This window comes from Sebastes umbrosus, chromosome 18 (genome assembly GCF_015220745.1).
Source record: "Sebastes umbrosus isolate fSebUmb1 chromosome 18, fSebUmb1.pri, whole genome shotgun sequence".
NCBI lineage: Eukaryota > Metazoa > Chordata > Actinopteri > Perciformes > Sebastidae > Sebastes > Sebastes umbrosus.
The window spans coordinates 27,377,063-27,392,451 of record NC_051286.1 but is presented as its reverse complement, the minus strand read 5'-3'; the positions used below and the strand labels follow the sequence as shown (position 1 = coordinate 27,392,451).

Sequence of the window (15,389 nt, the reverse complement as noted above, 5' to 3'; positions counted from 1 at the left end):
GCGCAGCCCAGCCAGCCAGCCAGCCAGCCAGCCAGCCAGTCAGCCAGCCAGCCAGCCAGGCGGCTCAGTGTTCACCAGCATCGATCACGGACGCTTTAGCTCTATTTCAGAACGGTGCCATACAGGCGGGCGTAAAAGCACCCGTGTGAAAGAGAAACAATGGCCAGGGTGTTTGTGGGAAACAATCAGCGGATGGTGATGGTGATGGTGATGGTGATGGTGATGGTGATGGTGTCGTGAGTCACCATTTACCCAGAGAGCAGGCCCCTTCAGTGTGTGCAGTATAGGCCTGGCACCCCACCCCCCTTCCCCTCCCCACCACCACCACCAAAACCGCCACCGCCACCGCCACCCCCTCCCTGTTTCTGTCTCTCTCCCTCTCTCTGCAGTCCAAACAAGTGCAAGCCGCATAACGCGACATGGTATAGCGGTCATGGCAACTGGAGCATCCTCGGGGGCTTTACTGTGCTCCCTATATACACTATAATGTCCCATTGTCATGAACACACAGCCCACAGTGTCAAGGCTATTCTTCCTTTAGAAATCAACTCATATTTGTTTGACGTTTACAATAAAATCTGTTATTTTAAAGTCATTAAAAATCTCACGAATGTGAGGACACCTTTTGGTAAATCCTCGTGTCACAGCGCTCAGCTTTCCAGTGATGTGACAAACATTCAATCAACCCCCTCAAGTGACAGCAGCAGCATCTGTCAGTGACCATCAGCTAGCCTGCCAGCCAGCCAGCCAGCCTATCGCCACGTGTGCTTATATGAAATAATTCCAGTCGCGCCAGAGATGAGCAGGACTTTAATATCTAATCTTGCCGCATCGTCAAACCTCAAGATATCAATCGACAATCTATTTCTGCATCACGAGGGCTCGGGGGCCCTCTCGCAGCGACCGTGGCCGTTGTGACAGGCAACGCAGGGGGGCGTCAATTCACCACGCAAAAATCCAGACAATTGTTTTCTGCAGATATCGACCACGTTTTCATCTTTTAAAAAAATCCTTACACATAAACACAGCTAATGCAACACCTGTCTGGGGCTCCTGCATGCTTTTGAAATACAGCTAGTAAGGTCTAACTTGGAAGCAATACCATGCTGTTGCCACATACGTAGTGTGTGTATCACATCATAAATGCAGCACTCCAAACTGGTACACACTAGGGCTGGACAATATATCCATATCATATCAATATGGCATGAGTTTTTCCTGGTTTTAAAGCCGGTTATACAGAAAAGTGATGTAATTTTCTGAACTATTATTTGCCTTTACCCAAACCATTACTGATGTTTTATTTATCACAAATCTCATTGGGTAAATATATTTTTATAAAAGCACCAATAATCAACTCCAGAATATCATTGCAATATCGAGGTATTTGGTTCAAAAAAATATCGTGATTTTCTCCATCTCGCCCAGCCCTATAATACACACTTGCACATGATGTGGAGGTTTACCCAAATTAGCACCCAGCCTTTAGTGCGCACCGTGCGTAATTGACAAGACAAGAGCGTGCGGGGCTCATTGACAGTGATGTGCTGTCCTGGATGAATGGATGGATACAGAGAGAGAGAGAGAGAGAGAAAGAGAGAGGGGGCGGTGGGTGTCATAGTGCGGGTGTCCCCCCCCTCCCCCGCCCAACATTATACAAGCAGGACATTTTCGAGCTCTCCCTTCATGCGTAAATGTGCCACAGATTTGTGATGGGAAGACACTGCGTAAAACAAATCAAGAAATAAAAAAGGATGCGACGCATTGATGGAGCTGGATCACCCCCCCCCCCCCCCCCCCTCCCCCCTCCCTTCTTTCTGTTGATATGGGCTCCCCTCCCTCCTCCCACAGACTTTCACCGTGGCGCAGTTTACTATAACATTGTCTCCATCACACCGCATCACCCGGACGCCTCTGTTCAGACCAGCGGGGGGTGGTGGTGGTGGGGGGCTGTGTGTGTGTTTTTATCTGAGCCCGACAGATGTTGCTTCACGATTCAGCATCTTGCTGCGACATCAGCAGTCTCCAGTCTACCTGCTGCGTCTAGCAGCGTTTTGAGGCGGGAGATGACGCTCTCAGCCGCTGGTTTGGAAGAAAAAACAACCCCCCCCCTCCCTCCTTCCTCCTTCCTCCTTCCTCCTCCTCCTCCTCCAAAAAATTAAAAAAAATGGCTGAGAGAAACGCTTTGGCTCAGACGCACGACCTCTTTTCCAATGCGGCGTTTAGCCCCACCATGTATCTGATGCTGCTGAGCATCCATCCATCCTCCACCTTCCTCTCCTCTCCACCGCTGTCCGAGGTGCTGAAACACCGAAAACGCCCACATTGAATATAGACGCATTATAGCGCACCGCATCCACGCGATGCTCGCAGTCAATCCACTGCGTGTGAGATTTATCACCCGGGGGTCACACATTGCCTTCTTCTCCTTCCTTCACACCTCTCTCTCTTCCACACTAACAATTCCCCCAAAACGAGATGAAAGCCCCCCATAAAACGCATCGCCATCATTCGACATCATCGCCCCAAAACATCTGCTGCTTCACTGCGCCAAGCCCAAATAAGAAAGGGTATATAAATGAGTAGTAGTGGGCTGTCTCCAGCTCTTACCTGTGCGTGTTGTGGGTGCCCCGCAGTCAGTATGGGAGGAAATGTCTGCTATACCAACAGCTAAGCGATACCAGCCTCTCTCTCTCTGTATAGCACTGGGATGCTGCAAAGGCACTGCACGTCGGCTGAGTCCTCCTCTACTTCTGCTTCTTCAATGGGGAGGGGGAGGAGGAGGTGTGTGTGGAGGGGGGGGGGGGCAGTGCAGCTTCTCGTCAAAGATGGCGGACACTTTTGACGTCAGCAGCAGCTTTTAATAGATATCTGTCAAGAGAGGGAGAGAGAGACACTTCAAAGAGTGGTTGTTGTTAAAAGGCAGCTGCACGGAAAGCATGCTGAATATCTGAGGTGTTTATGAAATGTTATGTTTCATATTCAGACATGTCAGATATGTACATTCAATATGGAGAATTTATGATTAGATCAGCTTTTATTAGAGCTGTCAATCAATTAAAATATTTTATTCATTATTTTTTTATTCATTATTTCTTTAATTATTTAATTATTTATTTATTTTTCTCTTTTGTTTTGTTTCTGTTTGTCTTGTCAAATTTCACCTGTATTGTCTTGCTTCACTAAATGAAAAAAAATAGATATATTTAATTGCGATTAATCGCACATTTTTTTATCTGTTCGAAATGTACCTTAAAGGGAGATTTGTCAAGTATTTAATAAAGCTAGAGTGAAGATACTGGCATCATATGAAACTAAAACACCCGATGAATCTATTGGTACCAACCATGTCATACTAGCTTGATGAATAAAAAAAAGGTAAAAAACGCTCTGAAGTTTGAATTCTTAAAAAAATCTAAATGTTGGCGAGGAAAAACACGCCATTTTCAAAGGGGTCCCTTGACCTCTGACCTCAAGATATGTGAATGTAAATGGGTTCTAAGGTCACCGATGATTTCCAATATATAAATTTATACATACATTTGCATATAGCAGCATATTTATCTACACCCATGTTGATAAGAGTATTAAATACTTGACAAATCTCATTTTTAACCAATAAAAATGTGCGATTAATTTGCGATTAAATATTTTCAACGATTGACAATCCTAATATTTATATTGGAAATCAATTAAAAACAGAATATATATATATATATAAATATATATATATATATATTGTCCAGAAACCAGAAAAGGTAAAAATATGCTCCAATCATAACATGGCAAACTGCAGCCCAACAGACAACAACAGCTGTCAGTGTGTCAGTGTGCTGACTTGACTATGACTTGCCCCAAACTGCATATGATTATCATAAAGTGGGCATGTCTGTAAAGGGGAGACTCGTGGGTACCCATAGAACCCATTTACATTCACATATCTGGAGGTCAGAGGTCAACGGCCTTGTTTGAAAATGGCCATACCAGTTTTTCCTCGCCAAAAGTTAGCGTAAGTTTGGAGCGTTATTGAACATCCTTCTCCACAAGCTAGTATGACATGGTTGGTACCGATGGATTCACAGGATATATGTTTGAGCTTGTGTAACCTGCTATGTGTTATTTCATTATGGCATCAGAATAAAACGTGGCCATATGCCAGAAACAATAGATTTGCATTGTTGCTGGTCAAAAAGTCGTTTACCTGTTCAGGACACATGGATTTTAATGGGAACTTTCTAATTTTAAACCACAGCAATATCTAACTTGTCATAGACGTTTACAACCAGCATGACTCATCATACTTCACTGGTTGGTGTGACGGCGTCTGTGGCAACAAAGGATGGATTACTAATCAAGCAAAGTGGGCCCGCTCAATGTCCCCGTGTGGCAATTGATTTGTGCTGGTTTGATCCATTATAAGTTGACACTTGATTGACTCGAGGTCAATGGCTAACTTTAATCATCTCGCAAGAGTTACGCAATTTGCGTGTTACCTTCTAGCCACGACCGTCCTGCTGCCATAAATACTCACTATAGCCAACATATTCTCATATAACGGTTATTCCTCTTTTTTCATTTGTTTTCCTGAAAATGGAAAAGATCGACTTGGTTTTGATTAGGCAACAAAACTACTTAGTAAGGTTTGGGCAACAAAAGTACTTAGTTATGTTTAGGTAAAGATCAATTTGGTTAGGATTAGGGAACACAACTACTTAGTTAGGTTTAGGCAACACAACTACTTAGTTAGGTTTAGGCAACAAAACTACTTAGGTTTAGGAAAAGATCAATATGGTTATGATTAGGGAACAAAACTACTTAGTTAGGTTTAGGCAACAAAACTACTTAGGTTTAGGAAAAGATCAATGTGGTTAGGATTAGGGAACGAAACTACTTAGTTAGGTTTAGGCAACAAAACTACTTAGTTAGGTTTGGGCAACAAAACTACTTAGTTAGGTTTAGGCAACAAAACCACTTAGGTTTAGGAAAAGATCAATGTGGTTAGGATTAGGGAACAAAACTACTTAGTTAGGTTTAGGCAACAAAACTACTTAGGTTCAGGAAAAGATCAATGTGGTTAGGATTAGGCAACAAAACTACTTAGTTAGGTTTAGGCAACAAAACTACTTAGGTTTAGGAAACGATCAATGTGGTTAGGATTAGGGAACAAAACTACTTAGTGAGGTTTAGGCAATACAACTACTTAGTTAGGTTAAGGAAAAGATCAACTTGGTTAGGATTAGATAAGAAAACTACTTATTTAGGTTTAGAAAAAGATTGTGGTTCGGCTTAAAATAACTGGAGGTTGTGTTACTTAAGTACGTAAGTCACATGACAAATAAGTCAACATTGACTTCTGGTTTCTCACAGGGTAGAAACAGCAGTCTCCTGGGCAAAAATCTGGCGTTTTTTGACCCACCCATACACCCCGACCTCCTCCCTACACGGCGTTCGCCGCTCTTCATATTTTCTGTTTCACGAATACATGAGGTACACTCAAATTAATTTCCTGGGATATACAAAAAATTACAGTGCATTATTTTTCACAGGCATAGCTACGAACAGGGTATGAGACCAGCCTGTAGCACCAAAGTGGATTAATCCACCACAGGAAATAGTCCCCAACAAATGCAATATTTACTCTTGTTCGACTGATTGACTTGTGTGCTAAATACTACAGTGCTCAGGAAATTATTTAGCCATTTTATAAAAAGGGACGTATATATCGGTGGCCTCTTTTTTAAAGATGTCTTGCATCTTCAGGAGGAACCAATGGGCTTGGGGCTGAGGGGCAAAGTCACCAAAGAATTGAGAGGATTGAGAGATGGACTAACACACTGTTGCTTTTGGTCCTTCCATGGGATTTGTTAGCAGTAACAAAAATATAGAATATCACCAGCCTTATCCTTTAAAGGGACTGTTTGTAAGAATCAGAATTGCTTGTTAACAGCGACGCCTGTGGCCGTTAAGTCAACGAAAGTCAGTGTCCTGTTGCTCGCGCTTGTGCTCGCTCTACATAGACATGAACGAGCATCGCTCAAAACAGTGAGGCGACTCACGTCAGCTAAAAGCACAATGTCACTCTATATTTCAGCTGCTTGGCAGTAATGTTAGCTGACCAGACGAAGGTCTCTTCATGAATCAATGCTGATCCTAGTGTTGGCTTTTCCTGCCTCAGCCTCCCGACCGAGGCCAGAGGGAACAGGGGAGACACGCGAGCGCACATGGGACACCGACCCGCAATGATTTATACGTGTAAGAAGTTACAAACAGACCCTTTAAGGGTAGGCTTGTTGTTTGCACTCTTGTTTCAATGGGCTTTACAGACCCACATATCATTTCCTGCAACACCAGGCATTCATCACATTTTCTGTCTGTTATTCAGAAGAAAAACACAGCCTGACCTCGCACAGAAGCAATCGGCTGTGTTTGTCACTCAACCGTGTTCTGTGTGGCAGCAATCCTATGAACACTGGCATTTACACAGAAACATGTTTTTTTTTTCTTTCTGACAGTCATATACTCAAAGAGCTTCATATGAAAACTGTTGAAGCCTAACCACATGACTGGAGGTTTGTATTTCTGATCAGTTACTGAGAGAAACATACAGAATGAGAGCAATTGATGTTTTTCTCAGCACGTCCACACTGAATCGTCTGTGGACTCGGCAGCGTGGGAATGCCCCCCCCCCTCCTCTCCTCTCCTCCAGCCGCCCGTCTCTGCTTGGCACTGTAACAAATGTGTCTTCAATTGCTCTGAAGCGAGCCTGTCTCCTAAATTAATGATAATGATAACTCTGCATGAAAAATCCATTCGGAGAGGAGAGCCAGAGGAGAAGAAAAGAGAGGAGGGGAGTGTGTGAGTGTGTGTACCGACTCCATGTACGAGGGGGGTGGGGGGTGTATGTGTGTATATTATGTCCTAGACGTGCTAAGATGTGTGAGTTTGTCGACAAAGTGAGGAGAAATCTACAGGTCCATTATTAATTCACTCTCCTCTAAAACAATATTACAGGAGTGTAACCAACCACATTTTGATTTTGATTTGATAGCGACGATGCAATTTAACATAGTTCCAATACAGGGCATGAAACTCATTTTCAACTCTTGTCCCTAGTTGGGCTTTTACATGTACAGAATAATTAAAATATACACAATATTGCACAATACACTGCAAATATGCAAATACAATAAAATACACATCATACATAGCCTACCACAATAACACATACACCAATACACCTTGGTAATTTACAGTAAAACTAGCTAAAAATGGATACAGCTCTGGTTTGCGTTTAGCCAGCACTTAACCTTTGTTGTAAAAGATTTTATATAAGGAATTAAAGTGGCAGTAGACGGTATATTTTTGGCATCATTGGGCCATAATAACCTTTCAGCATATTGTAATTCAAGTGTTCTGAGAGAAAACTAGACTTCTGCTCCTCCTCATGGCTCTGTTTTCAGGCTTTAAAAAATCTAGCCCGTGACGGGAGACTTTGTCCAATCAGTCATTTCATTGAGAGAGAGCATTCCTATTGGCTGTGCTCCGGTCATGTGACCGATACTTGGCGTTCTTTCACAAGATTTCACAATGTTGGCGGCGTCACAAACTTTCTAATTTTACAGCTAAACCGTGCACTACAAGATGATTCTGAGAACATTTGAGGAGAGAAATGGGCATTAAAGGTCCCATATCGTGCTCATTTACAGGTTCATACTTGTATTTTGTGTTTCTACTAGAACATTTACATGCTGTAATGTTAAAAATACACTTTATTTTCCTCATACTGTCTGCCTGAATATACCTGTACTTACCCTCTGTCTGAAACGCTCCGTTTAGTGCATTTCAACGGAATTGCAACAGAATTGCGTTGCTAGGCAACAGCTTGGATCCATGTGTACTTCCTGTCAGCTGATGTCATTAACATACACTGCAACAGGAAATAAACTGTGACACATTTAGAATGTTTACGTTTAAAATTGTGTAAAGGGTCTAAATATTGTATATTCGTGACATCACAAATGGGCATAAATCTTGACAGCTTGTTTCAAATGCAGAGTTTCTGAATACTAGCTGTGTGTATTTCCCTGTGGATTGAGCATTCCGATACTTTCACAGTATTAATATAGGATTTAAGCCTGCTTTATAATATAAAAACATGAAAATCTCACTTGTTTATAATATGGGACCTTTAAATCAACTTCTCAGTAAGAACACTTAAATAGCCCTCATTTAAATCGTTATGTCCTAAAAATTGTAAAATGAACTACTAGCTAAATCCAGAGTTATTTGAAGCTAGGGAAGCTTTTCACTTCTTATCAATATATGTTCTTTGTTAGCGCTGTTAGCTTAAAGCTGCCGGCTCAGCCGTCGCCATGTTGAGAGCCATGCGGAGGCAATAGAAATGCTCCCAATCTCAGATTTAGCACTTTTAATGTTATCAGTAAATATATCCAATACATTCATGCCATATGTTACGCCATCCAAGCTTTCTTAACAGATTTTTAACAATGAATATGTCTTCCAATGACTCAGCATTATTCATCCAGAGAATCTACAGTACCTTTCCTTACCACATTTGTGAGAGAATATTTCTCATACAGGATTCAGGTTAATCCCATTATCAATGCTATTCTATTAATGATTTGTTTTTGTCTAACGGGGTTATCAGCAGTCTGAACCAGGCATTGTCAGCTTATTGCAGTAAACATCCCCCTGGCACTGCTGCTGCTGCTTATCGCTCACATTTTATCCTCTGATTCGATGAAAACGGCAGGTTCTTAGTTCTCTGGCTTGTGCATTTAGGGAGTGAGTTGGTCACAGTCATCATTGAGCATGTGAGTACAATATGATGCCTTAAGATGGTAAGAGTACAAATAAACTGAGAGAATGAAACGCATCCTTTCTTCACTTTTCTTGCTTGCTGTATTTTCGCTTTTTTGCCGAGATTAAAGAGAATAACTTTTTCAGAGGAGGCCTTTGAAGTCGGAGTGGTATTCGCAGGGAGGGGTGTGTGCATGCATGTGTGTGTGTGTGTGTGTGTGTGAAGGAACTCGGGGGGATGGAGAGCTTGGCTTTAGCGGTGCTTCGTCTCACGGTCAAAGAGCAAAACACAGCAAGTGGAGTAGAAGATTAGCCACAGCATTATCAACCCCGTAGCAGACAAGCTCGCGCACTCTGATCTCCCTCTACCTCTCTGAGTGATTTCACTCTTAATTAAACTTCACAGGAGAAGGTGGGAGGCTAGAGGAATGGAGGGAGGAGAAGAGGATGGGGGGTAAGCTGTGAAAGAGGCGACGAGGCCGAAAAACAATAGGCGCAGGCTAAAAAAGAGAATAAGAAGTGTGAAAAATACGGAAACGACAAAATTGACGGAGACAGAAGTATGACATTAAAGATGAGGGGAGGAAGGGATAGGATGTACAGAGAGGGGATTGTGTGTGTGTGTGTGTGTGTGTGTGTGTGTGTGTATGGAGAGAAGGAGGGCAGGATGAGAGATGAAGCCAGTCAGCCAGGCTGTGTGGTTGGGTGTGGGGGAGGGTACTGCAGCAGCAACGGCAGCAGACTCGCTGTGACTCAGCACTAAAATCTGCCCCTCTCTCTCTCTCTCTCTCTCTCTCTCTCTCTCTCTCTCTCCTCTCCCTCAAATATCAGTCCTTAGTCATCGTACCAAACACACTATTAGACCTCTTTCTCATGAGTCTGTGGAGAGCTTGTCACGACTGTGCATCTCATATGATTTGGCCGCCGTGTTGAAATGTTCCATCTGATTGAGCTTACGTGTATTCCTCAGGGTTGAATCATAAATGCGTAAAATAGCAGTGAGTGCATTTAAATGTAACTTGGTTTCTATTTTTGTTTGTTTCCAGTGGTGGAAACTAAGTCGATTTACTCAACTACTGCACTAAAATAGTTTGAGGCACTTGTACCTTACTTGAGTACTTCTATTTTATGTTTCTTTATATGCTAACTTCACTACATTTCAGCAGGAAATATTGTATCTTTTAGTGCACTACATTTATTTAATAGCTTAACTTATTAGTTACTTTAATTATAAATATGTTCAACATAAAATATATATTCAGCCTATAAAATACGATGTGTTGTTATAGAATAAACTACTGTGTAAGTGTAAATAAATGAATGAATGAATAAATGACTCAATAAATAAATAAATGTCATTAAATGTAACAAAGATATTAAAAATACATGTAGCCATTCATTAATTGATAAAAATGTGACATAAATGGATACTTCTATTTCAATTTGCTTCTTTATCTATTTATTAATTCCCTTCTGTTAAATTTTCCCTTTTATTTATTTATGAATTTATTTTCATTTATTTTTTAAATGCATTTTTTCATTATTGCACTTATTTTTATCTATTTGTTTAATTTATTTTTGCATTTATTTGCAATTTATTTTTAAATGTATCTATTTATTTATGTATTTATGTATTTATGCATTTATTTATATAGATTTTCCCTTTGCAATTGACCCCTTATTCTGTATTATTTTCTTTATACATTTCTTTACACATTTGTTTTTACATTTCTACCTCGTTATGTAAACAAGGAGGCAGTCATGAATATAAAATAAATAAATAAATAAATAAATAAATGGAAAAAATAAATAAATAAATGAATAAAAATAAATACATAAATAAATAAAAGGGAAAATTAAACAGAAGAGTAAATAAATAAGGGAATCAATACAAAGATGAATAAATGAAGAAGGAAATTAAAACAGGAATATCAATTTATGTCACATTTTTATCAATAAATTCATTTGAATTAATATACATTATTTTTGCTGCATTTAATGATATATTTATCTATTTATCGAGTCATTTATTTATTTATTCATTCATTTTTTATTTTGGCAGGCTTCGTCCTCCATACATTAAATACATAACGTTTAAATATAAAAATACATTGCTTTAACCATCACATACTACATACTACTGAGGAACGCAGTATGCAGTGTGTACTGTATACTGCATACTGCGTTCGTCAGTAGTATGTAGTAGGCGGTTTACTTGAGTAGAAGTAGCAATTCAACAATGTAAAATGACTAAATTAAAAGCAGTAGTCTTCCATTTAAAACTTAACAAAGGTATAAGTGCCTGAGTATTTTCAGAAAGCTTAAAACTGGAACAGACTATCTCTGCCTTTCCCCCTCTCAGGATTCTGTGTCATTCCTGATTGCGGTTGCGGTGTTGTTTTGTCTTCACAGAGGCGCTGATCTGTGAGCGAACGCACATCAACGAAGACGTGCGTGAAGAATAGCTTTCAGTCTCATCCAACCCACTGGGGAGAGTGATATTGAATCTGATAATTGAGGTATTGATAGATCGGGAGTGAGTGGCGACATTGATAAGTGTGGGACTGAAGGTCTTGTATCCGATGGTGAGGATGGTTGTCAGAGGGAGAATCGATCGGCATCGACCCGCGGCTCTACACCTCATTGGCCTCGTTTTTCCTTGTCTTTAATATCCTTGTCTTTCTCCTTACTTACTTTCCTCACTATGTTTCATCTCCTTTTCTCTTTCTTTCATCTTTTTGCTAGTATAGCACATAAAACAGACTCCGGGTGCTATGTAGATCTATTTGTGAATCAACAAAAAAGAGCAAAAGAAGCAGAGAAGAACAGACTAGAGCAGGACGGAGCGGTGGCGAAGCAGCCGGACCGAACAGAAAAACAGAGCACAACATGATGCAACATAGGGTTATGTAAGTTATCAACTATCTAATACAACGGAACATACACAAACCCCGGGTGTTGTACCATAAAATAACACAAGACAAGGTAATGTAACGCAAGGTAAGGTAGCAATATAACAGAGAACAGGGGGAGGAAAAGGAAACAAACAGAAGAGATGGTGCGAGGGTGCACTGGCCCAGAATCTAACGTCCCTCTTGGCTGGCTCACAGGAAATGGAATATTACTGCCGACTGAACACAAAATGTGCGTACTCTCAATCACCCATATGTGCCAATATAAATTTGCACATGTGTGTGTGTGTGTGTGTGTGTGTGTGTGTGTGTGCGTGCGTGCGTGCGTGCGTGCGTGCGTGCGTGCGTGTGTGTGTGCGTGTACATGTTTGAACAGCTGAGATTGCCCTGCTGCATGACTAGGGTTGAATTGACAAGTGAGCAGGGAAATGCAATGAGCTCTGTATCAAGACATTTCTCTAATGTATTCTAATATTATTATTATTATTAGGGCTGTCGATCGATTAAAATATGTAATCATGATTAATTGCACAATTTTTATCTGTTCAAAATGTACCTCAAAGGGGGATTTGTCAAGTATTTAATACTCTTGTCAACATGGGAGTGGGCAAATATGCTGCTTTATGTATGTATATATTTATTTCCTCGCCAAAATTTTGCATAAGTTTGGAGCGTTATTTAGTCTCCTGTACGACAACCTAGTATGACTCGGTTGGTACCGATGGATTCATTATGTTTTTTCTAGTTTCACAAGATACCAGTACCTTCACTCTGGAAGAAGACCCTGCCACAACCTCCAAAAGATCGGCGGCACTTCAGATTTTTAAGAGTTTAATTAAAAATCGAAAGTTGCTCCTTAGCAACAAGCTAGTATGACATGGTTGGTACCAATGGATTCCTTAAGTTTTCTACTTTCATATGATGCTAGCTTTAAAGGGGACATATAATGCTCATCTTCAGGTTCATACTTGTATTTTGAGTTTCTACTAGAGCATGTTTACATGCTTTAATGTTCAAAAAACATTATTTTTCTCATACTGTCTGTCTGAATATACCTGTATTCACCCTCTGTCTGAAACGCTCCGTTTAAGTGCATTTCAACGGAATGGCAACGGAATTGCGTTGCTAGGCAACAGTTTGGGTCCATGTTTACTTCCTGTCAGCTGATGTTATTTACATACACTGCAACAGGAAATAAACTGGGACCTATTTAGACGCTCAATATACGGAGAAATACACACAGCCCGTATTCAGAAATTGTGCGTTTGAAACAAGCCGTTAGGATTTCTGTCCATTTGTGATGTCACAAATATAAAATACATAGATCATTACACGGTTTTAAACATAAACATCCTAAATGTGTCCCAGTTTATTTCCTGTTGCAGTGTATGTAAATAACATCAGCTGACAGGAATTAAACATTGACCGAAACTGTTGCCTAGCAACGCAATTCCGTTGCAATTCCGTTGAAATGCACTAAAACGGAGCGTTTCAGACAGAGGGTGAATACAGGTATATTCAGACAGACAGTACGAGGAAAATAATGTGTTTTTTGAACATTAAAGCATGTAAACATGATCTAGTAGAAACACAAAGTACAAGTATGAACCTGAAAATAAGCACGATATGGGACCTTTAAAGAAAATAGTGCCATGAAAATAACTGTGTTAATTATCGCGTTATTATCACATTAACTCTGACAGCCCTATTATTAATCATTAGTAAATGTTCAATACTCTAAATTAAAGAACATTGTAAACATTATATCTGATAAAAAAAAAAAGTGTCATTGTCAGCATATTAGCAAATTGATATTAGCATTTGGCTAGAAGAGCTGCTGTGCCTAAGCAGAGCCTCACAGAGCTGCTAGCATGGCTGTACACTGTTAGTCATCATTTTCCTCAAAACAACCTGACAACATCTCTTAACCTAAAACTGTACAAAGCAGCGTTGACTTCCCTCAACTTTTCTTCCATTCTACTTCCCCTCCTCTCTCACGACCTCTCTCCTCTCTTTCACTCACCAGGCTTTAACCCACCTCCTCCACCTGCTCTCCTCTTCTATGTCTTCTCCCTCCTCTTCATCATGTGTGTCACCCCCCAGGGTACGGATCAACACTCCTTTCCCCTAGCTCTGCTTCCCCTTTAATCTCACTCCCCTTGCCTCATCCTTCTCCTCCTCCTCCTCTCCCCTTCTTCTCAACTCCCTTTCATCCTCCTCCCTGTATCTTCAATGTGTCAGGCGTCTCCCAGTATGGGGTCAGTAAGGTCGGGGGTCCCGATTGGCCATACTGGTACCATGTTCACATGTATGTGTTTGTCATGACATGCGTGGTGTGTGCTCAGCATGCTTCTCACCACGTGTCTCAGTGTGTGTTGTGTATTTTCCTCTAGAAGAACAACATACATAGCTCTGTGTGTGTGTACATTGGGCTGCGATGTGCATGCAAATGTTTCACCTCAGCAGATCGAAAGCGAGATTAGCTCCCAGTGTCTTGCACCTGCCTGTTGCTATGGAAACTGGGTATCCTCGATGCGTCACCTGTGCCCATGTTTGGTCTGGTTTCCTGCTCCTCTCTTTCAGCTTCCCTCTCTCTCGTCCTAATTCACTGTCTGTCTCTCTCTCCCTCGCTCTGTAGTTTTTAAACCACGCACGCTGAAACAGAAACACACACACACACACACAAGCCGCAGCCATTAAGTCTTCTGTTAACCAAACAAATGAATAAGAACATTTGTATAAGCTGTACACTAGCAACATAATGTTACAGAACTAGCTGGGCTTTGAGGGTTATGGTTTATGGTTTATGATTTAAACAGATGTGTCATAGTTTATGAATCAGTAATGGCAAACTCACGCCAAAGGCAGCGATTATTCGTCATCAAATGGACTATGAATAGCGACCCACATGGGCAGTAGATGTGACCCGACTGGGATTATACAGTAAGGATGCACCGGTCGGACTTTTCCTACGCCAATATTCTGATACCCAAACACCCTTCCCTTGTTTACCCATATTTAAAATCTGTAAACCTCTCTCTGAGGAGATGACGTAGATAATTCTTCTATGTGTTAAGTAATGTAAGACTGTAGCTGACTCTCAGCTGGTGACGACAAGACTTTAGGGAATCCTGTTCCCCGACAAGAACGTGTCGTTCTTACACTTTGGTTAATTAGATGTTTCGTCAATGACGATCAACATTCTGTCTGTGTAATGTGTTAAAACAATCTCTTTTTAAAAAGAACAGAAAACGTTGGAGTCTTGCTTTGCAAAAGGTACATCGTAACGTTAGCTAACAGCAAATGCCACTTTCAAAACTTCTGGTTCTTCTGATGTCACAGTAAAGACCTACCACTCATGGAGGACGGAACCTGCCAAAATAAAAAATAAATGAATAAATAAATAAATGACTCAATGAATAAATATGTCATTAAATATAGCAAAAATCATATTAGAAATAAATCAATTAATTGATAAAATGTGACATGAATTGATATTTCTGTTTTCATTCGCTTCTTTATTTATTTATCTTTGTATTAATTCCATTATTTATTTACTCTTCTGTCTAATTTTCCCTTTTATGTTTTCATGTATTTATTTTTTAATGGATTTAGTACCAGTACTAGTACTAGTACTAGATTTAGTATCAAACCTTA

General features: G+C 40.5%; 1 protein-coding gene across 2 annotated transcripts in view; it reads right to left on the bottom strand.

Moving 5' to 3' along the window:
• snap25a (synaptosome associated protein 25a) overlaps positions 1-2,775 on the bottom strand; it is a 62,772-nt gene extending 59,997 nt beyond the window's left edge. Inside the window, exon 1 of one of the 2 annotated variants that reach the window (XM_037750404.1) lies at positions 2,611-2,775. The gene's annotated coding sequence lies outside the window, so the exon portion shown is untranslated. The remainder of the gene's footprint in view (positions 1-2,610) is intronic. The other variant, XM_037750403.1, reaches the window with a different exon arrangement.
• Between the last annotated feature and the right edge of the window lie 12,614 nt (positions 2,776-15,389).